The sequence below is a fragment of the Podarcis liolepis genome (assembly GCF_965112155.1).
Source record: "Podarcis liolepis genome assembly, chromosome: 3".
NCBI lineage: Eukaryota > Metazoa > Chordata > Lepidosauria > Squamata > Lacertidae > Podarcis > Podarcis liolepis.
This window is the reverse complement of record NC_139557.1, coordinates 60,625,156-60,651,190: the sequence shown is the minus strand read 5'-3', so window position 1 is coordinate 60,651,190 and position 26,035 is coordinate 60,625,156. Positions and strand designations below refer to the sequence as shown.

Below are 26,035 nucleotides of genomic sequence, written 5' to 3'. Positions count from 1 at the left end.
TTTCTTGGGATTTTCTAATATATTAACACACACACACACACACACACACACACACACTTCTTTCTGTATATCTGTTTATTCATCACCTTCTTCATTATTTAAAATGAAAAATGTCCACATTTGCTCCCTCTATATTTGGTGAGGGGTGTTTCAGAAGTATCACAGCAGGCCAGCCAATCAACACAGCCAGTCTCAGCTTCAGATGTTCAACTACTTCATAAATGCGCACACACACAAACAGCACAAGATATACTTTTCAGATATAATTTGAAAAATATACATCAGATTCTCAAAGGGAATGTCTTTGAGATAATTTAACAGCGGTGTCATTAGATTAACCAGAATATTATATATATATATAATGCTAGAGGAGTGAATCATTCATAGATTACTTGCAATTTTTCTGGAAGTGTAATAAAAAATAAACAAATTCTGGAATAGTGTATTTTAGATAATACAAGAAAGTACCGGCTGTAATTTGCTGTGTATCCAGAAAACAGCTCAGAGGTGATGTAATTGTAATAGATGTAACTGCAATTGCTATCTACAGCTAATGCAATCAATCAATCAATAGGACTGGTTTCAAGAAGTCATATATATCATTACCCAAAATACTTGCTATACTTTACGAGTGATCCCAGAAACATTTCTGTTAGGCAATATCAAAATGTCTTCCAAACTTCCAAACTTTTAAACTGGCCAATTAATGTTCAAAAAGATTAAAAACCAAAGTTTATTTACCCAAAGATGGCAGCGTTCAGAATGGACTCCGAAATACAAGGAACTGGAAGAAAAATGCAAAGTTTATATGGAGATAACACTCTTACTACAAAATTCAAGCCTGTGCAATTAATGAATGAATGAATTAATTAATTAACAAATAAATAAATAAACAAACAAATATTTTTTTAAAAAAGCAGAATGCTGCATGACTGTGTGCACACTGCTTTAGGCTAATCTACTTTGAATCTTGAGCCTCCCCATGCAAATTCATATCTGCTCCTCATTCAGCTTTGCCTTGTAATAATGCAAATCCCACCCTTTGATCCTCTTTGCATCTTTCTCATTCCCAACTATAGCACACCCAAGTATGCAAACCGATTTCCAACCATTATATTATTCTCCCCCACAGAAGCCAAGTGTTGTGTAAATCAGCCCATGAGCCCTTGCAGCTTTATTTTAAAATAAGTTACTTTGGCTTTACAAAAAAGAACTAAGAATAATCAAAATATTTCAGAGGTAATTGTATTGTCTTATCTGGCAACATTGCAGCCCACTGATAAGCATAAGCCCTGGAAGCAGGAGACATGTCTGAAACCTGGGCTGTCCCTACTGCTAAGAAAAGATAAGGAATAAAACAATATGGTGCCCAAGAGCTTTGCTATATACTAGGATAAGTTTGTATTTGGAATCAAAATATCTACCTCTGTTGTCATTGTGATGGGATATATATGTGCAATAAAAAAGAAGAAAAAGCATCCTAGATCTGAAAGGAAGAATATAGCAGGTCATCCGGTTGCCCCAAGGCAGGATATCCTATGGCTGTGTACACAGTATACCTTTAGAACACATGAGTGAGAAACCCTTCAAGAATTCTGGGCACTGTAGTTTGTTAAGGGTTGCTGGCAATTGTAATTCTTTGAAGGGATAAACTACAGTGCCCAGAATTCTTTGTGGGAAGGAATGGGATTTGAATGAGCTTTAAAGGTATAGTGTGTACACAGATATTTCAAACACCCACAGAAGATACCAGCTCACTTTTGCTCCTTGAACATCTCCTAGAAAATAGATTACCCAACTTCCCATTGCTCAGTTAAGAATCTGAATGTGGGTCTCTCTTAAATACAAAGTTATGCCATCACCCATTTTGATCCCCAATAGTCCATACTGGAGAGTGAGCACAGGCTCCCCAAAGAATCCTGCTAATTGCCTCTCCCGAAGCTACAATTCCCAGCATCCATAACAAGCTATAGTTCCCGGGATTGTTTTGGGTGGGAGGAAATGTCTTTAAATGTATGGTGTGGATGCGGCCTAAATTTTACAAGGTGGACCTGCAAAATAATCTGTTGGGAGGGCAGGGAGACAAATAACCACCCTTAAAGATTTTCTTTTAATGTACAAGTAGCAAATTTTATCTGCAAGCAGAGCACAAACATATACTCTCTGTTACTATGCAGTTTTTTTACGGATACAAATGAGTCCTGTATTCTTACAGCATGTGAAGGAACAATGCAGTTTTAGAAGCTGTCTTCACATCTAGATTGGAAGTAATCTCATCAGACAAGCTCATTTCAGCATGTGTCATAGTCGTCGTTCCCCCTCCAAGAAAGACCTCGATGTCAGCCACCCTGCATTCAGCTGCAAACTGGAAACAGAACCTAGTCCAAGATAGATACAAAAATATTTGAGAAGGGGGACAGAAGCCACCAAGGGTTGAAGGATAGGCTGAAAAAACCCAGAGAAGCTGCCATTCTGAAAGATGGCCATATGTATTGGGATATTAACAGCTGTTACCTTCAGAAATATGGCTGATTTGTCTGTCTTAGGCTCTTTAAACAGGCATCTGATCAAAGAACTGAGCAGAGGGTCATTAGGGGATGCTATTTGGCTAAGCGTACCGAGAATATTGTACGTTATTACACTTTTTAGCCTCATACTTTGGTACTGTGCATCTTAGTCAGATTATGTTGGCTCATAGTCATTTCTTGAGTAGAAGTGAAAGGAGCTTGTGCTGACAGTAAATCCAAAAATACACACTTGTGTTGCAAAAATTGTCAACTTTTCTCCCCCGCCTCCCAGAATCTTCTCCGGCTCCATCTGCCACAGTGGGAAAGATGGTGTATTGGGACTCCGAGAGACAAGAGACAGCTCTCATCTCTCTTGCAGCCCACCTGATTCTGCCATCTCACTCTAGTCCAGGGATGGGGAAGCTTTTCCATCCAAAGAGCCACATTCCCTTCTGTGTAGCCTTCCAAGGGTCACTTGGTGGGTGGAGAAAGAGGCAAAAGTGGGCAGAGTAATTCAGGCACATTTTTCCTTTCTGCCTTTGTTGGCATCCGTCTGTCTCTGGAGGCAATGGAGGGGTGGAGTCAAACTGATGTAGGGTTGCAGCACCTGCTGTGGTCAATATGGGAGAGTTATGTTTCCAGTAGGCTAGATTCTTCTGTGCCATCAAGCATTAACCACTGAGCGGATGAGACCAATAGTGTGTCCAACAGTCAAGAAGGTGGTTTCTGCATGTGCTGTAGAAGGAAGTGAGGGGCAGATGGAGCTTGTCAACCTGGGAAGGTAGCCCATCTAGGAGAAGGAAAACTCTGGTCTAAACCTCTTCGAGAGAAGAAAAGGCTAAGGAGTAAACCCTACACAAATCCAGAGTGGAGTCCCTAAGACAGTTGGATGACGCCTTGTAAGCCGCCTCCTGGCAACTCCTGCAGCCAAGCTGGTGCCAAACATATTGTTCTGCTTTCCTTTGGACCACGATCAGCGAGGCTAAGAGGGGAATACTGTCATTTGGGCCACCCAGGACTTCTTCCATACACGCTGTCCCGGCTTGCATCCTGAGGAGGTCATGTTGGTGCAGCTAACACAGCAGTTTGACTTCACTCCTGGAGGCACACAGACAGATGCCAACAACAAACCTTAGAGTATCAAAAGCTGTGAATAACTAGTCGGCCTGGTAGCATCACACCTCTTCTGTTGTTTCATGCTATGCATTCTCAGAGCAGAATGGGTGTTGCAGGGTCAGTTTCCTTCTGAGGAAAGAGCATTTGGAGACTTAGCAGGAATGAGTAGGAAATCAGAAGCTGATGTAGTCTTTGAGGGCACTTCCAGGCTGTCACTATTTTTGAGCAGGCTTCAATCTGTCTAGGCCAGAAGTAAGCATGTGTGTTCTGCCCCCTTGCATGCAATTCAAGGTTATCAGCAGCCCCCCACAGGAAGATTTTCCAGTCACAGCAGTTCAGCTCATCAGGAAGAAAGGTATGGCGTTGAGAAGCAATGCATCAAAAAGGCCAGCTGCAGCTAAGCCAAAGCCTAAAAGTAAAGCAGACCACAGTGCAAACAGGGAAGAGTTATGTTGCAGCTGTGAGTGCGGTACCTATCAATTAGAGGCCTTCTGTGTGCTTTTCTCAAATACATCTGTTGACGCTAGTAACTGCCACTTATGGAAAGGGTGAAACAGTGTAGGCATTTTCCCTATTGTAAAGTGCGTAATTCTGAAGGTGGCAATTTCCTTCATGCGGTAGGAAAATTGCTCGCTTTCTTGAACCGTTCTCAGTAATGAGACCAAGCACAGCGGCGAAGCAACAACCCTGCCCATTGGTTCCTGCACAGATTGCGTAAATAATATCCAACTTTGCTCTGGTTTTCAGCACTTTCCCCATGTAAGGACCCAACCTCCATATTCTCAGAGGCTAATCTCGATTCCAGTGCTTCCCTAACTCCCCTCCCCCTGGACCAGTTGGAAAATGCTGAGGGTCATGGCAGAATTGTTCTGCCTGTTGTGGCAATTGTAATTCCATAGAATTCAAATTGTTTTCCTATATACAGAAAAATGTAAGGCTGTTGTCATGCTGCAGTTCACATGGTTGTCAACAGGAGGCAACACCAACTACAGCATGAAGAATGGCAGTTAGGTGAACAAGCAAGTAGCATGGAGGAGAGTTATAATAGAGGTACTTCACAGTGTTTATTAATTGAAACTTGAAGGCTGCAATCCTATATACACTCAATGGGTCTTACTCAAGAGTTGATGTGTATAGGATTGCACTGTCAGTAAATAAAAGAATTTGGCTCTCAGAGAATTTTGCATTATTCATTTTTTAACTGCCTATTTTTTGCACCCTTTATGGTGTGTTATTGAGTTCTACAATAACAGCTCTCTCAGATTTTTAACATTATGTTGCTGACAGCTATTTTTTATATCACTGTCATTTGCCACTCCCTTTGTTAACTTTAAAAAAAACCCGCATTGTTACTAAAAGTAAGTATTCATACCATTGTTAACTGAATCTTCTGCCCCATTGAGTTAGCCATTCTGCAGACTTTTAAAAGAAATAAGATTACCTAGTTTCACATTGATAATAATTTTATCACTATCTGGATTCCTTCCACTAGTACACAGCATTTTCAGATACAGCGTGAAATCAGAAAAGCTTATTTAAAACATGAAAGCCTGCCAACTGGATTTCCTGATACACCATCCTCATGCCATGTCCCCCAGGACTGAAATTTCACCATACCTAATTAGTAGAAAGGGGTGGGGGGAAGAAATGTTTAACAAGGCATAACTGCATATTAATTGAAAATCAGAGATTCACATTGAAACCCAGAGGTCCTCCATTATGGTTCCATTAAAATGTTGACATATATACTGTTATTTTTGCATAAGATGGTATAGTTGCTCTGTGTGTGAGCTCATGCATGCAAGACTACTGTTCATACTGTCTCGTGAAAGCCAGAAAGACTCAATAAATCACCGTCCAGAAGCAGAAAATATCGTCCCTTTGGTCTCAATAATGCCATAGCTGCTTCTATGCTGCAAAAGATGAGCAGTCCCCATGTGCTCTAGTTAGATGCAGCTGTGATTTAACTATCTTCTACATAAAACATCTGGCAGCACTCTCTGGAGTGCATCTGAGACTCTCTATGATTTTCTTGTCATCTCATTCCACCTCCAGGGCCTTCTATTCCCTGACAGCAAGAATAATGCACAGAGGGAATGAATAATACATTTCGATTTGACCCAGAAACATTTTTTTCCCCCACTCAGACTTCTGGCTCCGCTAAGGTTACACTCATCAAACTGAGAAGCCTTGCATCTAACAGCTTGGCCTCCAAAAGCCTGTGCTCATTCAGGCATGGAAGTTGCTTGCAAATCTGCAAGACAGAAGTTACAGTCTTGCTTTCCATTGAGATGCCACCCAGAAGTTGATAACAAAACTGTGTTGTTGCCAATTCTAACTAGAGATGAGGCCTACAGCAATACGTTGCAGTGTGGAATATTCCTGTTTGGTGTTTCCATCAGTCAGCCATGCTCTGTTCTATCCCCTTTCCCATATATTCTTCCATTCCATGGAAACGGAATACTCCCAGTCCTCACTGGGTTGTTTTTCGGATTCCCAAACGGAGGGTGATGGGCTGTTTCTTCCCGCTGAAGGTCTGAATACACCTCTGTTGGAGCATTCCTACTGCCTAGTCCTTCTTCTTCGAGGCAGATTCTTGTTTTGCAAAGCAGAGTGTTTTGAAACTATGGCAAAAGGGAGGGAAGTAAGGGCTGACATTTTATGCTAAATATTCTAAATTTATATCTAGAGATGCTAACAGAGGGGGGTGGGGAGGAGAAGACATTGGTGGCAGCAGAAAAAACTGGTTCCTAGGATGTATTGTGAGCTATCATTTACTTTCATACTTTGATACTGAATATCTTCCTTCAGCTTGATGTTTTATATTAGAAAATTGTGTGTGTTGCCCAAGCAGTAAAATGTAGAATTCTGTGACAGGGTAGGCGAAAGCGTTTGCAATTGAGTATTTCTCTTTGTTTTATATTTGATATAGAGCTTTGCTGCATTTTGCCATCTGGATTTTCTAAAAGAAAAGGCTCATCATGGCAGGAAGGGGAAATCCATCTTTGAACAGTAATTATCTCCAGTGGTGCTGAAGGTCTGTGTCAAAGAAATCATAATCTTAAAATGTATTTCTTCTCAAAAGCGCAAAGAAAATATGTCATAATCCACTGGGCAGAAACACCCATATTTTACTATTTAACACATTTCTCTGCTAAATATGTTTTTTAAAACAAAAAACAAAACAAAAACCCCTGTGCATTTAGAATTTATAAATATACACTTACAGCGGCTTTTTTTTTGCTCATAAAGGTTACAATTTGCCATGTCTAATAACGTCCCAGTAGGCAACCTCCCTTTAAAAAAAACTAAAAAAAACTCCAGCAGCAATAATAACAGACATCCAAAAATATTATACTATTTTAGAAAGAAAGAAATGGTAACATTTATATGTCTCTCAGCAAAGGATCCTAAATTTTGCAGAAATGAGCACAGCCCTCATTCTTGATGGGAGGGGGTAGTAAGGGTATTAGTTCCTCACCTACAAAAAGGACACAGGGGGTGTCTGCGTGGAGGATAAGAACACTTCATAAATACTACTGGCTGCTGGATGTGGCTCCCCCCTCAAAAAAACTTGTTTGAATACAGCCCTGAGGCCCATATACAGAACTGGAAATGTTTGCACTTCCAATAATATAGTAATATGGTGCCTTAAGTGAGGACAAAAATTAAATAATTCATTTTGGTACAGTTGCTTCTTTAATGGATCTTCTCAGTAGGGAGCCATATAAATATAGGTATTATTATTATTATTATTATTATTATTATTATTATTATTATTATTACTATTATTATTACTATTATTATTATATTTTATTTAGTGCCCCCTCAGCTTAGCACCCTGTGGGGGGGAACCACCCGTACCGCCCTAAATCTGGCACTGCCTTGAAAAGATGCTGCTATATCAAATGGCATGAAGAAGCAACAGATAAAGACCTCAGAGTGAAGTACCGCTTTGATGTATGCTTTTCTCAGTATTTTGTAACATTATGCCTGACATCAAAACTATTGCAGATACACAAGCTATAAATTTTTCATCATTTTGAGGGATCGAGACACAGGAAGATGATTTATCCCTGAACATTAAAATAAGCATAAATAGCAAAAGGTATTCATTTTCCCATTTCTTCTGTCTACGGGGATCGTTTCCTCAGCTCCTTCAGCTTTTCAGTAACCCCTGGTATTAAAGGACACTCATTAAGAGAAATGGGATAGCACTGAAGGATACCTTACTGTGCCTGAGAGAATTCAAGGAGAATAGGCACACATAACCTTCTGGCTGTATCTTCCTCTCATCTCTGTCAAAGCCTACACTCTCTCCTGCACAATGTAAAGCTCCCCCCAAAAAATTCCTCTTTAAAATACAATAAGGATAAAATAAGACTTTGTTAAATGAATAGAAGTGACAAGTGACACAATTCAAACATCATCAATACAAAATATCTTTCAAGCCGTCACAACAGCAGCAAACTGTTCTAAACCCACACTTTTACCAAGGACATCAATTTATCATCCTGCAAACTCCTTTGTGAAATGCTTATGAGAGAAATGCTTGACAACAAATGCCATTTAAAAAATGTAAGGGTATGTGAAAGAACCTGCACTGTGTCAACTCTCTGGAATTTATTTGTTAAAATATTTCCATGGAACTTTTAGATGGTTCTCTTCAGCATAAGCTTTAATTTCTCAGTTCTCTGTGGTTTATTTATCTGAAGCACTTTTGCTATCCCCAGAAAGGGTCCCAGAGTGCCTTCCAAAGGTCAATAATAAGATATCTTCTGCCCTCAGGTTTACAACCTAAATGCACAACACAAAAGGAAAGGTAAGTGGGAGGGAGGAGGTAAAAAGCACACTAATTCTTACATAGCAATCCAGACTCCCACAGGCCAAAATACACAAACAAGTATCACTTCAGTGCAGCACTTCCCCTGCCACAGCCAAACATGCAGGTGGGTTAAAGTTGCAGAACCAGGTATGCCAGGAGCAGGAGGGACTAAGCCAGCCTGAGAGTCATTGGATTCTGAGCTGGTTTAACTGCCATTGTGTGACAACAGCAAGTCTCGTCCAGGCCTAGTTGTTGCAACAGTTTTAAGGTGGCAGTGATGGTCCTCCTGCCACCCACCCTCAATGCTGCCCTGGCCATTGTGCATCGCTGGGCTATGTATCACCTCACCAGTCAGCAGTCAGAATTTGGATTGCCCTCTCAGTTGCAAAGTTCTGATAATGAGCAACTGGAATGTAAACTGGAAGAGGCAAAAGTTCTCTCAGCAGAGCCAGTGGAGTAGCTCTGTTTCCCTCTACTTTAGCCTGATGGAATGGTTGCTGCCAGGTACCATTATTTACTAAGCTTTTCCCACTGCTTTTCTAAGAAATCCTAAAACAGTTTTCCCCATATGCATCATAATTACCAACCCTTCAAAGTAGGCTGCCCTTATTCCCATTGTATTTGTAGGGAACGCCCATGAAGTACAGTGACTTGCTCAAGGAAGGACAACATTGGATGCTGTGGGGTGAAGGTGAACTATGGCTCAGGAGTTTTACCTGCCGGATCACACACCTGCTGTTTCTGAATGCTGTGCTGTTTGCACCGATTATTTCTGATGCTCACCACGTTTCACAATTGGTGTGCATATTCAATCAACCACCAACATCTAAAATGCAGAAGAGAGAAATGGAACGTCAATCCTTTGTTTTTAAAGCTTCTGTTCCACCTCCTGTGTATTTCAGCCATGTAGGACTCCAAATGCCAAAGTCTCGATCTAGAGATCAGAGAGTGGAGCAGAATATAGTGTGTGCAGTTGCAACACAAATGGAGACCCTCCTCATCCCCCTTCGAAGATGTGATTCATGTTGTCAGTCTTGACATCTCTAACCAGGCAAGCAGAAAGAGCAAGGGAGAAAAGCACCTGCCCTGGGTCTGGTGACTGGCCTTTGCCTTAGGCTTACAGTGCTGCTCAGAGAGCTGAAGCAGCAAGTGAATGATGCAAAGCATCAGGTATGCACCTTTGGCTCCTGATGTAACCTCACATCTCACAGCAACTCTTTGTATTTTCAGCTATGTGCAAGAGCCTGTTTTCTGTTCACAGATTTTTCATGCACGTTTAAGGAATAAGAAGTGCCATCTAAATACATTCAGAAGAACTCTACTAGATCAGGCTAAAGTTATATTTAATCCAGCAGCCAACTATATGTTTCCAGGAATCATACAAGCACAGGACATGAATTCAATAATGCTTCCTCCATTTTTTTTGTTCCAGTAACTGTTATTCAGTCACTTCTTTCTGCTGAGACGGAAGAATCTGCCCACTTCAGTTCTCAATGTTTCCCATTTTTCCAGACTTAAATCTCCACATTTCAGCAGCAATTTTCATTCAAACAAAGAAACAAACACCTTATGAAAAAATGTCAATGTGAATTTCTCCTAATGTATACATTTTATATGACATTTTGACCAATATACACATTTTTGCAAAAAAAATTCCCTAATATGATGCTGTTTTGTAACAAATATATGTGTTTTATGCAATGTTGCCCCATTATATGCATTTTGTACATATTATTTGATTTGAGAATTACATTGCAAAATTCAGATAAATTTCAAAGAATGTGATTTGGTTCGCATATGGATTCAAGAAATGTGAATTAGGTTGTTGTTGTTTGTTGTTTGCAAAATGAACAATAGAATTAGGTAGTTTCTCAGTAAATTAATTCTCCTCCACCCCTACGTCTGAGTAAATAAGTTTGATTCAGCTATCATTGCTATCAACCAGGCCAAAATGTGAGGCCCCACCCCCTCAGCCCTTGTGATGCCTTCCTGAAGCCGAGTAAGGGAGGACACTGGGATTTGGGAAGGAGGCACAAGGCTCTAGCAGGGTCTTAGTCCTCATGCCTCCTTCCCAAAGCTGGGCAAGCACTAACTAGGCTTTGGGAAGGAGGAAGGAGGGCTTTAGGACCCTGTCAGAACCATGCACCTCCTTCCCAAAGCCCAGCACTTACTAGATCTCGGAATAGAGGTGGGAAGGCATTCCCTTGACCTCTGTTCCCTGTGCGGGGGAACCTGTCTTGCTGCCCTAAATCTACTTCTGCTACCAACTGTTGATAAACTATCATCAGTGATTCAACTAATTCAGGTATGGGCAAGTGGATCTAATAAGAGGGCAGATCCAGAAGTGGCCAAATCTCCACAGACCCCTTTGACACGTGGGGTCATCCACCTGCTAATCATCTATCATTACACAATGGAAAGTTCATCAGGTGATTGAAAGTTCAAGCTGTAGTTACAAAGATCTGGGTTTGGTCACTGAACTACCTTGGTTCAACAAGATTTTACATATCTATCTATCTGAGCTATCTGTTGGTCAGAAGTTCAGATAATATAGAAACCCCACATAACATTGAGAAACACATGCAAATACTGCACATAACATTTTCCCGAAAATAATTAAGCAGGAGGTATTCCAACTAAATGTGCACCAAAACTGTTTTGTTCACGTTACAGACACCTTTATATTGACTTCATTAGGGCCGGATACAAGTTGGGCATTAAATGACAGGGGAGTTTTTTCCCCTTGTTATAAATTTATGAAGTTGTTAAAATCCTTTTTTTCTCCTTTATCTGATTAAGGGGTGGGGGTGGGGGAGAGAAATCAAACAAATGAAGAAATGACTCTTTCTCGCTCATTGGCAAACATTAGTATTTAAGAAGCAATTAAATAGCCTGACAGTAGGATCAGGAAATCACAAGGAAGTACTTCTCACTGTGCATAATTAACTTATAAAGTCAGTGTCACGATAAATTAGCATAACCATTTTATGATGTGGCCTTTTAAAAGGATGAAACAAATTCATGGCAACTGTGTCCTGTACTCAAATTATTCGGTGTGGGGGAGGGGCTTGGCTCAGCAAATATATTAATGAGATCTAACATCCTCCCCAACCCTATGTGCCCTTGAAACTTTCTGAAAATAGTAGCTAAGGAGCAGAGGCACCAAGAGAGGGAGATGGGGGGGGCAATGTCGCATGTGTGATGTCGCGCATCACACATGCAATGTCAGGACATCAGGAGGAACCAGTGGCAGAGCTGAATGTGTTGCTAGCGCAGCCTCAAGGGCTGGTGGCTCCTCCTCTCTGGTGCTCGGCCTCCTCCTGCTGCTACCAACATCTGGGGGCTGCTCCCCTGTCTTTTCCTTACCAAGCAAGGGGGTTGGGGATTTGGACTCGATGGCCCTTGTGGTCTCTTCCAACTCTATGATTCTATTCTATGATTCTAAGCAGGAAGAGGAGGAGGAGGAGGAGCAGCCGGCCACTGACTGCACTTGGCTCCACGACTGACCTCCTTTTTTATTATTATACATTTTACTTATAATTCTCATAAACAGAGCAAAACATTAAATTAAACATTGACTTCCCCCATTCCATCATTCCTTCAGATTACCCTTTACTGCTGCATATATTTACTCGATGTTTCACCTTCCTCATTTTATCTCAACGGAATGTTTACTGCTGAATTTACTCTAGTCCTGCTAACGTTCTAGCCTGTTCACAATTATTCTTCAACTATTCTACAAATGTTTTCCAGTCTTCCTTAAGTACCCTCCTTTTCCTCCATCAGCTAGGGGTTGCTTCCCCCATCCTTCCCCTCCGCAGCAACAGCAGGAGAAGAAGTAGCTGGCCACTGAAGTCTTGTCATGCTTGACTCTGTGCTTTGCTTCCTCTGCACCCTGGTTTTTTAAAAACATCGGGGACCTCCCCTCCAAAAGAAATTGGGGGCCAAAAGAGCTGAGCCCCTAGGGGTTGGCACCTATGCTAAGGATGACAAAATAAAAAGTAATGAGCTCAGCCAGGCCTTCAAGCATCTCTTGCCATTCAAGCACTGAATGGTCGATCAATGCCCCCATGTTCACAGAACGCAAACAACAAAGAATGCATGGCAGCGTCATGTCCTGGGGCTTCTATCTAGAATATTGGGGTTACCTAGCATAGCAGTTCTTATAGTTCCATCTTAATCCAAACAAATAATACATCTTTTCTTCCCTTCAGTCTTCAGAGTTACAGACAGATGACTCGTACACGTTGTAAGTGTGCTATCAGTGCACAAGAAAACAGAAATGTGCCCTTTAGTAATCTTTTACCAGCCCATATCTGAAATCAGTGACCTAGAACTGAAAGGCTATGAGGCCCATTAGAATCCCCCTGAGCTGTGCCACTCTCTGGCACAGTTCTGTGTGTGAAAGGCAGCAAAAGGTTTTTCAATTAGAACTTGAAAATCATATCATAAAACATTTAGGATACACATGAATTATTTAACGCTGTATATTTTCCTTATGAAAATTTAGCTTTTTTCAAAAAAATAAATAAAGGGTGTGAGGAATGAGAGTTGTGTTGTTGCCTTTGTAACTTAATTGCATGAACACAGGGAAATCTTAAACCCAGTTAAGCTGAAGTGCTAGACTTTAATTTACAGAGTGGTAGCCATGTTAGTCTGTTGCCGCAAAGAAAAAGTTGTGTCACATCTTGCAGGCTAACACATTTATCACGGCGTAATATTTCTGCTTGCACATAAAGATTACACCATAATAGTCCTTTGAGATGCTTCAAGATTTTGTTGTTTAGACTTTTAAATTTTAGTTTAGTTCTCTTGGCTTCTGTGAGGATAGCATCAAAAAAACTATCATGAACATTGATTTTAAATCAGTGGAACAGACACAGAAAGCAGAAGAGATGAAAAGGCAATAGGAAAAAATAATAGAAATAAAAATAATAGAAACATCTAAAGATGGAAATAGTGGTGCCTTCAACTATTCTCAGATTGGGTTGGACTGATAAAGCGACAAAAAACATGTTGCTAAAAAAAAGTGAATTTATTTCTGCACAACACTATTGCCACATGAAATGGCACATATTCATGGAATTGAATAAACTGGAGTCTTACTATAAGCCATTGGGATGAGAAGTTACATTTATATATTATGTATTAACATACATCTATAAGGAAGACACAGTGGTTTTGGAGGCAATGGTGCCCTTGAGATCTTCTCCTGGTGCCCACAAAACTTCTGAGTCACCACCAACTGCCACCATGGTCATGAGGTGGCATGGATGATAATCTTTTTCACCCTTGAGAAGTATATGGAGCTGAAGGAAGAAGCTGGAAGAGTGACACACACTTTCTGTCTCTTGGGAAAAGGAAGGCTGATTTGAGCTGAGGAGTAAAAAGTAAAGGGACCCCTGACCATTAGGTCCAGTCATGGCCAACTCTGGGGTTGCGGCGCTCATCTCGCTTTATTGGCCAAGGGAGCCAGTGTACAGCTTCCGGGTCATGTGGCCAGCATGACTAAGCCGCTTCTGGCGAACCAGAGCAGTGCATGGAAGCGCCGTTTACCTTCCCGCCGGAGCGGTACCTATTTATCTACTTGCACTTTGATGTGCTTTCGAACTGCTAGCTTGGCAGGAGCAGGGACCAAGCAACGGGAGCTCACCCCGTCGTGGGGATTCGAACCGCCAACCTTCTGATCGGCAAGCCCTAGGCTCAGTGGTTTAACCCACAGAGCCACCCGTGTCCCTTTTTGAGCTGAGGAGAGAAAGGACTAAAAGAAGGTGGTGCCCATTGGCACTTGTTCAAAAACCCTCAAGTGGTTGGTGACACATTTTAGAACAACGGAGATTCCTAAAACAATGGTTCTTGTGGGGCTGAAGTGTTGTCTGGTGCAAGGGCAGCCCACCCCATCTCACCGCCCAAAGCAAAATGGGAATTGCCACTTCCAGGCCCACAGCACCACACTCCACTTCTGCCCCCACTGCTGTGCCCCAGCTCTTGACAAACTCAGACAACGGGGGTTACATTGCTCTGTTACTTATAACGCTTCATAATGGGCAAAATGGAGGGGGAAATGCCCATTTTAATTTTTTTAATATTGGGGTCTTGTAAAAGAGTGATAGTTATCTGGCAAAGGCTCACAGAAGTGCAATGAAGCAGTACTGTGTATTGATCCTATCTTAATTTTTTTGTGCTGTTATTTTTAGCCTTTTTAGTTGTATGTTTGTAAATCATGTAAAAGGCAACCCACAAATTAATACATAATAATATTTTTTAAAGCCTGATGATTACAGTCTCTAGGGTAAGCCCTTAGATGTACTGTTGTGGAAATCTTGAGAGAGAGCACTCTCCTAACCAGGTTGCTAAAATCTGGAGATGCTGTCCCCATCCTGCAAACGGTGGAAATAGGCACACATGGTATCATTTGGGCCTCCAGAAATAAAATGGCCATATTGTACCTAAGAGAGGAGAAAATGGAAGTTGCTGTGCGGTGTGAGAGGCCACCCACAGAAATGTCTTTGCACATGTGGCAGAATGCCACCGCCACCAACCCGCATAGCCCAATAGCTAATGAGTTTTTATATTGGCAATGTTGCAGATGTAGAATGGGCTATCGTTATGCACCCAATTTTCCACAGTAGAGCAAAAGGGATTAAATCTAAAAGAAGAAGAAGAAGAAGTACGCGCTGGCATTTTGATGATGATTAAAAACTGCATGATGCATGCATGAGCAGCACTGATTGCACAATGAACTCCCATCTGGAAGCACCCTTAATCCCTCTTAGCCCAGATGGATTCCAGCAACTCTTGCTGCTAGAGAGGGTGTAATGGATGAGCTGTGACATTATCCTAGCTGACTTCGACCACCTGGGACAAATGGAGGGTCGTGCAGTATCTTGAAAGTGTTTCTATAATTTACTGCGTTTCCTGCTTTAGGCTTTGAAATGTCATCTTTCCTCTCTTTCCTTCCCAAGACAGGCTTTGGGAAGACAGGTCTTTCTCTTTCTCTCATAATACTTGAACGCATTCATCCAATGAAGCTAAATGGTGTATGGTGGGGAGGGTTTCACTACACACAAAAGCACGCAGTGTGTGTTCTTAAACTATGGGATGCACTACCAAAAGAGGTAGTGATAGCCACCAACTTGGGACACCCTTAAAAGGGTAATAGACAGAGTCATGGAGGATACGGCTACTAATCGCTCATGACGGATATATGCTCCCTCCAAGATCAAAGCCAGCATGTTTCTGAATACTAGTTGCTAGAGGATAGCAGCAAGATTGGGCTATATGTCCTCATGTGGTACTTGGAGAATTCCTAACTGCTAACTGTTGAGTACTGTAAGAAACAGGATGTTGGACTAGATTACCTTTGGACAATCCACTATAGTGGTACCTCGGGTTAAGTACTTAATTTGTTCCGGAGGTCCATACTTAACCTGAAACTGTTCTTAACCTGAAGCACCACTTTAGCTAATGGAACCTCCTGCTGCCGCCGTGCCGCCGGAGCCTGATTTCTGTTCTTATCCTGAAGCAAAGTTCTTAACCTGAAGCACTATTTCTGGGTTAGTGGAGTGTGCAACTTGAAATGTATGTAACCCGAAGCGTATGTAACCCGAGGTACCACTGTACGGCTCATATTATATTTACCAACTCCAGCTAAAGTGATTGTGCCAGGGCCAGGCAACCCATGAGGCAAACTGAAGCAGCCTCATTGGGTGGTGGAACCCAAAGAAGAGATGCCTCTCTTTCTGCTGCTGTTGAGATTGTGTGGCAGAAGCAGTGGCTTCTGGTGAGATCTAGTTGGAAGCTGCTGCCATGTGACCCTAGTAAGTGAGGCAGCACCTCAGATGGTGAAATGGGAAGAGATGCCCCTGGTTGGTGCCTTCCCCTCAATTTCCTCAATTTTCAAGTTCATCACCATCATCTTTTAAAAAAAAAAAATCTCAAATCTGAAAAGGGCCATTTCTGCTGAGGAAAAAACCAAAACTCACCACACACAATGCCCCTCCCCTCAAGTTGGCTCAGCCTTAGTTTTCAATTTGTTTAAAATTAATTGCCTGAACATATGCCTCTTTAGAAACAGCCACATGCTTGCTGATTTTTTTTTTATTCTTGTTAAATAGATATCTATTTTTGTACTCAGAATTATCTACTTCAGCTTAAAGGAACTAATTCAATTTTTCTAGACAGAACCATGAGACGCTTCAGCAGCTTCTATTATAATCAAGAAAAGGCTGCTGAAAAGACATTTTTAAAGGGTGGGAGAGCTGACTAAAGGTTTAAAGAGAAGAGAAATCTGACAGCTTCTGAAAATTCTGTTTCTAGCCACACAACTATTAGCATGCAGAGGAATGTGTGTGGAGAATGCTCCCTTGCAGACATATATAAGCCAAAGTGAAGAAAATCAATTTTTCAACCCCCATGAAGATACCAAAATAGAGAAGGTGCAAGGTGACTAAGATCATGGAACCACCTGCTTCCTCTAACCCAACTTTGTACATGGTGGATGCTGGCAAATAGGAAAGCCAAGTCACGTCAGGCCACATGTATCACTTGTGCTCAGCTTGAGCTTGCCTCATTGCCTCTTCACAGAGAAGGGAGAATGGGGAAGGCACGTCAAAATTTGATAGGTGCTGTCAGCTAGTTCAAATTTTTAAAAAGGGGAGGAGGCAAAGACTTTATGCACTGAGAAACTTACAGCCCTCTAGATGCTGAAACTTTGGTGGCTCCAGATCACTCTGTACAGGAAGTTCTTCATCGAAAAGAAACTTCTGTTTGGGGGAAGTTGGGGCAGTTGTTTGTTGATGTAATGTGAGCAATGGATTAAATTACAGCATGCTTGTTTGGACTCAGTGGCGTAGCGTGGGTTGTCAGCACCCGGGGCAAGGCAAGTAATTTGCGCCCCCTAACCCATGGATTTGTGCCCCCTAACCCGTGGATTTGTGCCCCCTAACCCTAACCCCCAGATGTTGCGCCCGGTGCGGCCGGCCCCCCCTGCACCCCCCACGCTACGCCACTGTTTGGACTCATGTCTTTAGAAGCACACCCCCCACATGCTCTCTGGATGTTCAGAGATAAGAGAACAGGTGCACTGGGTTACCAGAGCAACCCCAGCAAGGTTGAGGATATGATGCTGAGTCATTCACCCTCCCATTGGTTCAGGAATGCAGAGACAGGTGAAATAGTCTCTAGGCCATTGCTTTCATTATGTATCTGCTATGTCACATCCTGTCCTGCTTGCTGTCAGGGTCTGACTCCGAATCTGTGTGTCAGGGAAAGAAGTTCTAGCTAGAAAAGTGATAGTGTTGGTGGATCTGTACACATGTATCTGTACTTCAAAGACCAGAAGAACTGTATACAGTAGATAGCAGTGTTTAGCTTTGTCTTGTGTCTGGAGACAATAAACACTTTGTCCCTTGGAACTGTGTGGGAGAGGAGTTTCCCCCTTAACTCTGGAAGAAGCTGTTCTGCTGGGAGCAGGAAATCTCTGAAGACTCTGCTGGGGCTCTGCCTTCTCTGCTGAGAGATCACACTGGTGAGGTTGGCGAACTACCAACTGACTTCCACATGTCACCAACATTGTTTTGGCAATAGTAGCTCTTAATTGTCATGTTGATCATGTATTTGGAACAGCATGGTGGTCATCCATCATGGTTTGTGAATGACTAGCTCTCTGATTTAGAGTACCACTCTCACCCCAAAATATTATCTGTAACACTAATTTAAAAAATGAAGAGCAAAGCACACGTGTTTTTCAACGGTTGAGAGCTGTTAGGTTTTATTGGACCTGCTGGCCCAATAGAGGCATACTGTAAATATTTGGCTGAGGTAGAAATGAATGTACTGTAGGTTCTGTGGAACTATTATTGTGCAATGATTTGTGACTCAAAAAAAGAGTTTCTCTTCTTCCCAGATACTTCCCTGTACCTCCAGTGTTTCACTGTTGTATAATCTTATCTATGCATCTTTCTTTACATTCAGACACAGAATTTGTAGTTAAGGTACTCTTCAGCTACCAGGTGAAAATTAAAGTGTTGGTTTTTATTTTCAAAAAAGAGAGAAAATAATTGGCATGCACTGAAAGATAATGGGAACCAGGCAGAGAGCTGAAAGTATAAGCTTAGCCACAAGGACCCTTAACTTTTATTTGAAATCACTCTTTGAATAAAGTGCCCCTTCAATGTGTATGATTAGGATTTATTTTGCATTGACATGATTCTGGTCTACATAACCGGTTGAGATACACAGTCAGTGAATTGAATTTGATATATCTATAGTCTCTATGCACACGCCACTAGGAGCTCTTTTTGTACACACCACACTGAAATTAATTGGAGCCTTTTTAGTAGCTTGAAACATTCTGAATGCATGAATGCATTATATCAATTTTTCGTTTAGAGTAAATGCAAAGGAATGGCTGTTCAAGAATGCACAAACTTGCAGAAAATGCTCTGCCCTAGCACTCCCAACTTCACAAGTTCCAGATTCCAGATCCCAAGATGGCATCTCTGGATGAACATAGCACAGTTTCCTTGTGTGACTGCATCAAGGTGACTCCATCATATTACTGCTTGAAAAAACTATTTCATAATACACTTGCCTGCATCATCCTGGAAGGATTTCTCCCTCCTTCCATAGAGTCTAGAGCAGTGTTTCCCAACCAGGGGCCATATTCCAAGGAGCCCGCAGGTGAAAAATGTGTAAATAGGGGGCCATAGCATGAGGCTAGGGGGCCACAGAAGGAGGTGAGAAGTAAAGGTGAGGAAATCATTTTTTTAAAAAATAAATAAATCCTGATTGGATGACTAACCACTTGGCCAACCACAAGCGGGCAAGGGGACAGCCCGCCAGGGCCTATTGCTCCATTTTGCCACGTGTGTTTGCTTGGAACAGTCTGGGTGTGTTTCTAGTGGGAGAGGGCAATCACCGAAGCTCCCATTTTGACCAGGAGAGCCCGCGATCCAGAACCCCCAGGTCAGGTAAGTGGTAGGGTGGCAACGGGTAGGGCTGGGTGATCCAGAGCTGTTTGTTGCTGCCGCCAGTGCTGGGCCCTGGGTGGCAGCCTGGGCCTGACTCTGCAAGGCGCAGGCTGCAATCCACTCCAGCACCTAGGAGATCAGGGTCTTTGGATGTTGTCAAGGAGCACAGGGCCCTTCAGCAGCATCAGCCCGGCTCTGCAAGGCACAGGGTGAAATCCACCCCAGCACCTAGCTGATCAGGGTCATCTGGTGCTGCTGACTTACATTTAGTAAATAACTAAATGTCTACTAATCCACAATGCATCCGATGTGTGGGTGGGTGTCCATGAAAGTGTCCAGACAGGGTTGCCTGCTGAAGAGAACTTTTGTGCAGGGCAAGTCTATAAGCTCCTATGAGAGAGAAAAACCCCAAAGCTATTAGGATGCAGTAGGCTAAATCACATTCAGCATGATTGCCTAAGTGCTCCACCATTTCAAGCTACACCAAAGTGAGTCATTAGCAATTTCATATCAGATTATTTTTTCCACTTGTGTTTGAAAACATCTTCTTAAAAAAGGGGGGGAGGGGATACTGTTTGCCTAACACGATTCCCATTTGTCCTCTGTCAAACACACTTCAGTAATTGATGGGAAAGAGATTATCTGGGATTAAAACTCACACTCTGTGCTTTCTAAATCTACCTTCATTGACCTTACTGAAGGTGAATAAAATGCAATAGTAGTTCCATAATTTCACAGCAAATAATCACAAACTGAAAAGAGAGAAGGAGCAGAGGTAGAGAGAATTTATCTCCCTCTCTCACAACAACTGAACTCAAGGTGCAACTCAGACAACAGAGCTCCCCTATTAGTGCCTGATGAGTTTTCAGGAGCCTGTGCTCCTTAAAACCCACCTTGGTTGGTTTATCCATTTGTCAACTTCAGGCCTGCACGATGCAATTTCTAGGAAGTTGTTTGTGTAACCCCCGACAACCTTGAAATAGCCAGAATACCCAAGGGGAGCTACAGAAGCCCTACAGCATTTCACTTCGCTGCCTTAGTCACATATGTCATATGAGTCAACTCAGAGGAAAAACACTATGATCTCAGGTCTTCAGAGACCTCATGTCATATAAACACATCAAAGGTGCTCTCTAAATCTTTCACTGTCAGCAAGTATTATGAATGCATGTGCTATTCCAAACTTAAATACTGTAGCAGAGGAAAAGTCTACAAGTTGGAGTGATGCCATACACTGTTTCCTAGAAATTCATGGCACATCAGTATTACCATCAAATTTGTCCCTGGTCTGCCAAATCCGACAATCATTACCACACCTCAGACGTTTTCCCTGATTTAATAGCCTCATTTCCCCACCCTCCACTTTGGGGATAATTGTTGTGATGGCCGGTAGGCAGCAGAAGTTGCCTGATGTTCCAGCATAAGGAATGAACACTCACTTTAGAAAGGGGCCACAAGAACCACTTTGATCCTCTGGTGTTTAGAATCAGTTCTTGCAGATGTTAACAGATTGCAGCATTGATATGATCAGTTTGAATAAATCAGCACAGATGCAATTCTTTTCAAGGGCTTCTCTACCCATTCAGCTGATAGTGAGAGTTGTCCACACTTGCTTTTGGCAGGGATCAGCTCTGCTTGGGAGCTCCCAAGTGGAACCAATCCCACTGAGGCTGGCATTTGTTGCTAAATTTAAAAGGTGCTGAATACTAGCCCTGCTCACAAAGGAATAATCAGGAGTGTATTTTATTGTGCAAAAAAGAGGTCCCCCTCCCCCCGACACCCTATAAATATGTTTGGGGAGGTCTCTCAAACCCCCTGAGCAGATCTGGGGTAGGTACTAATGCAACCTGGCCTGAGATAAGTTAAGGAACATTCCCATAGGAATTATTCTGTTCTACTGTTCAGACAATTCTTTTCATTTTTGCCCATACTGGTTGTTGGTTTTGGGGGGTGGGCTGGGGTTGCCCTTTTGTGCTTTTTCTGAAAGCAGTCCTGTGTTCCTTAGGGAACCCATCCCACAACTGAGAAACATGAACATCTGGCTGATATCCACTGTGTACAGAAGCGTTCCAAATCACTATCAATAATCAGTGGCGTAGCGTGGGGGGTGCCAGGGGTGCTGGCCGCACCGGGCGCAAGATCTGGGGGGGCGCTCGCCGCCTCCGGAGTCGCCGAAGAGCCTCGGGCGCAGGCTATAGCAGAGCCCCATGTCTCGAGAAGGAGGAAGCCCCGGCCATGGGCGCTGCCCCCAGGTGGTGCAGCAGGAGCTAGGCGGCGAAGGGGAGCCAAGGGGAGCCCGGGGGAGCGGAGGCGCCGCGGGGACACGGCTCGGGAGCTGCCGCTGAGGAGCCAGAGCATCATCCCCGGGAGGAGAGGAGGAGCGGTGGCGGTGGCGGTGGCGGTGGCGGCGGCGGCTGCGGCTGCTACTGCAAAGCAGGGAGAGAAGGAGGCGGCGGCGGCGGGGAGCCGGGCAGGGAAGTTGCTGCTGGGGATGAAGAGGCGGCGGCGGCGGGAGACGGACTTCTCTCCCTCTCTGGTGCTGCTGCTGTGAGGCGCTCGCCAGCCCACCGGCCCCTCCTGAGCGGGATATGGGTGGACGGACGGGGTGGGTGGGGGAGAGGCGCCGGGCCTGCCTCGTGCCCTGACAGGAGCCGCCGCTGCGCCCGCGGGCGCCCTTGATGCGGCGCCCCTCATGCCGCCTCGAGAGGCGTTGGGGGGCAGCGAGACACCGCCGGGCCCCGCCCCTCACTCCGCGCTCGGCTTCAGGGCTGTCTTGCGAGGGGGCGGCGGGAAAAGGCTCTGAGGAGAACCTCGCTGGCTGTCCCGCCGTGTCGCTTTTCCTCACGTCGTTTTTCCATTCCCTTGAGGGGACGGGGAGGTGAAGGGAGCCCGCACGTGGCGAGTCGTCGGTGGAGGTAGAGAAACCACGCACATTAGATATTCATAATAATAATAATAATAATAATAATAATAATAATAATAATAATGCTTTGAAATTTAAGACTCCCCCCCCCAAGGAAAAGGCACTTTCTTGCCCTGCCCGTGGACCAGGAGGTCGTGGTGGGCGAGGCCTTCAGCAGCGGGGCCCTTATTTGCGCTGCCAGCCTGACCTTCACCCTCTTACATATAGAGAGGAAAGGAGACGCGGAGGTGCAAAGGCTTACGGGGCAGAAGTAAGCCCCGCTGAGTTCATCAGGGGTGCCAACGTGAATACAGTATGATATTGGGGGGGGGGGAGGCAAGTAAACCCCGCCCTGCATAGTTGATCACATTGGCAATGCCCATCAACTGGGGGACTGGCCCCCTCAAATGTTTTATTGGGGGGCCTGAAGCAGCGGCGTAGCGTGGGGGTGCAGGGGGGGGCCGGGCGCAACATCTTGGGGGGGGCGCGCTCGCACTCAAGTGCTAAAATCCACGGGTTAGGGGGCGCAAATTACTTGCCTTGCCCCGGGTGCTGACAACCCACGCTACGCCACTGTCAATAATACATACCAAGGAGCATCATTCAGCAAGGAAACCTTTGGGCAAGACCTTGGGTCAGGCTTCCCCAGCCTAAGGATATAAGAAGAAATAAAAGTTTCACGTGAGTGCACGATAAGAGCTGACTTAATTGTGTCAACACTGGCCACAGACTGAGAAGCTTTTTCCTGCTTACATGCTCCACACAGCTGGGATCATAGTTCAAGTGCTCTTCACCTATCAGCTGGCTCATGTTTGCATGCCAGCAAATGGCTGCCTTGGACACAGACAGCTGGCATGGAAAAACTGCTTAGCAAGGAGAGGGGCCATCATTACATTTCGAAAGGGCAATAGTTACTGCAGTAGTCATTGTCATCTCAAGATCCGGTATCTCCTCTTTCTCTCCCCTTTAAAGCAACCATTTGTTGGGAACTCACTTCCCATGAGATGTCCCAAACTGGCCAGCACCCAGGCCAAATGCTGAAAGCTGAGTAGGGCAATTCATTTACTCCTTTTGGAGTAATTGCCTGCTTTTTAGAACAAAAAAGAGTCCTGAAGATAGGCAGTTGCTCCCATGTACTCATGCACTACAAAATCTGGATGTAGTGCACACACACACACACACACACACACACGGTGCTGCTGTAAAGTAGGGTTGCAAAATAAACGAGGGTTGTGAAAGGTCAGAAATAATAAAAATTCCTCCCCTTCCAAAGCAGCATGCAGGACAAACAAATAAATATAAAAAGTAATGTGACTATGGTCTATGTGTAAAAAAAGGTAAAGGACCCCTGAGAGTTAAGTCCAGTCACAGACGACTCTGGGGTTGTGGAGCTCATCTCACTTCACAGGCCGAGAAAGCCGGTGTTTGTCCACAGACAGTGTTTCCAAGTCATGTGGCCAGCATGACTAAGCCGCTTCTGGCAAAACCAGAGCAGCACACGGAAATGCCGTTTACCTTCCCGCCAGAGCGGTACCTATTTATCTACTTGCACTGGTATGCTTTTGAACTGCTAAGATGGCAGGAGCAGGGACCAAGCAACGGGAGCTCACCCCGTCGTGGGGATTCGAACTGCCAACCTTCTGATCAACAAGCCCAAGGGGCTCAGTGGTTTAGACCACAGCACCACCCGCGTCCCTGGTGTATGTGTAGATATTCATAAATTAGACTTTGAAAATATGGACGGGTGATCTCTGGGTGATTTACAGTAAATCAGAATGGATTTCTGACTCCCAATTGCTTCACATTAACAACAGCAAAATGACTCTCTTCACCCATCCCAGCCCAAATTATGGGCTGAGATGAAATGAAGAGAGCTTGCAGTAACCAGGGCTGGGTTTTGTTTTTGTTTTTAAATGGAAAGCTATGAGTTCTGGTACTCAAAACAAAGTCGTAGGATGAGAATTGTTTAATTTCATGTGTATGGCTTTTATACCAGGCACTTATTGGTAGATCTTGGGGTTCTAGAAAGCAACAACAATGTACAACCAGAAAATCTGAAGTCTGCCCTGTCCTGTTTTAATACAAAGGCCCCCTGGTGTAGTGGTTAGGGTGTCAGATTAGGATCTGGGAGTCCAAGGTTCAATGCTTGCTCAGGCATGAACTCCACAGGGTGGCCTTGGGCCAGTCACTACATCTCAGCCTACATCACAGGGGGAAATGGAGGTATGTAAGCCACCTAGAACTCTTTGGAGGAAATATGGGATATAAATGTAATAAACAACAAATAATGCAGTTTCAGTACCTAAGGCATGACAAAGCACCGGTTTCCCTTTGTATGTTCCGTGTGGTTCCTTCACCAGCTACCGTAGTTGAGTTAGATGGTGATATGGGGCACATGCCCAGACCTCCCATTCTCCACACTGGCACAGTACATTGCCTGTCGACAGTCTTATGCACACATTCAGAGAAAGAAAGCAAGACTCCCTTGGGCCTTAGGAAGATTTATCTGCATTTTGGTACTGCAAGCATAAACAAGCGACATTGTGAGAGGAGAGGATTAGTGCCTGTTTCATGACCTGCTAGCACTCATATATGAGGAAATCAGGAAGCTGAGGGCTAATCAGGGACTGGATGCAGAACAAACCAGTTCCTTAAAGCCAATTTCAGTGTCAGATGGTGGGAAAATGGGAACTGCTACAGACAAATCCTCCAGAGACAAACCAAACATTTTACAAGTACACAAGGTGTCTTTTTTTTCTTGAAAGGAAAACACTTAAAAGAGTTCATGCTGGTTCAGAGATTGATTGCCTGAATTCAACAGCTAAGTAAACTACATTACACCTCAGACTGCGTTAACTGCTGCTGTCTCTGTTGCAGAGCTGCTCTGCCTAAGGCTGAATGACATGCTATACCTTTAAAGCACATTACAAGTACATTCTTTCCCTCAAAGGATTCTGGGCACTGTAGTTTACCCTTCACAGATTCCAGCAACCCTTAACAAACTGCAGTGTTCAGAATTATTTGTGTTTTGAATGTGCTTTAAAGGTATAAGGTGTACACAGCTGGACTAAAGCATGTTAAGACAATAGCCAAGAAAACTGCCAACTAAACTTTCTGATAATGGATTCTGGAAAGACAGTTAAATATCTTGTATTTAAATTTGATAAACCGATATCCTGCACTCATCCTCATCACACCCCAAACAAGGAGCTATTCACCTTTGGTGTCACCCATTTCAGGTGGGTTCCCAAGAGTGGCAACAAGCCTGCCTGTTTTATAACCTTCTTGAATTATACCTAAGTTTGGTTAAGAATGTAGGAAGACCAATATGTGTGAAGTAATTTAGACTGCAATGTTGTGTACTCCCCACCGCACACAAGAGAAAGCTCCAGAACAGGTATCATAGTGTGTGTCTCAGGAAAATCCCCTAACTTGGCAAGCCTGCTCTGAGCAAAAAAGAATGAAGGAAATGAGTTCATGTGACTTTTTAGTTATACAGTAACAGCACTCCAGGGCATTGCTAAGCTCTGCCAATGTCATCCCAGTGCACTTCAGTAAAGGAAACAAAGCTGGATAACAGTGTTAGGTTTGTCTTCTCTGGGAACCTGATTGAAACTGGCAAAATATATTCTTAAAAGAATTAATCTTTTGTATTTATTTTGTGACAAGTTACCTTCATTGTATTTATGGATCAACTTGAGGCAGAGCTTTT

At 43.6% G+C, this 26,035-nt stretch overlaps 1 long non-coding RNA gene across 1 annotated transcript in view; it reads right to left on the bottom strand.

Annotated features, from left to right (window-relative positions):
* Nucleotides 1-4,802: 4,802 nt before the first annotated feature.
* Nucleotides 4,803-26,035, bottom strand: part of LOC310704576 — a 34,699-nt gene continuing 13,466 nt past the window's right edge. The window contains exons 3-5 of the long non-coding RNA XR_014524892.1: nucleotides 22,914-22,973; nucleotides 6,101-6,247; nucleotides 4,803-5,240 (exon numbers count right to left, since the gene is read on the bottom strand). This is a non-coding gene — a long non-coding RNA (uncharacterized lncRNA). The remainder of the gene's footprint in view (nucleotides 5,241-6,100; nucleotides 6,248-22,913; nucleotides 22,974-26,035) is intronic.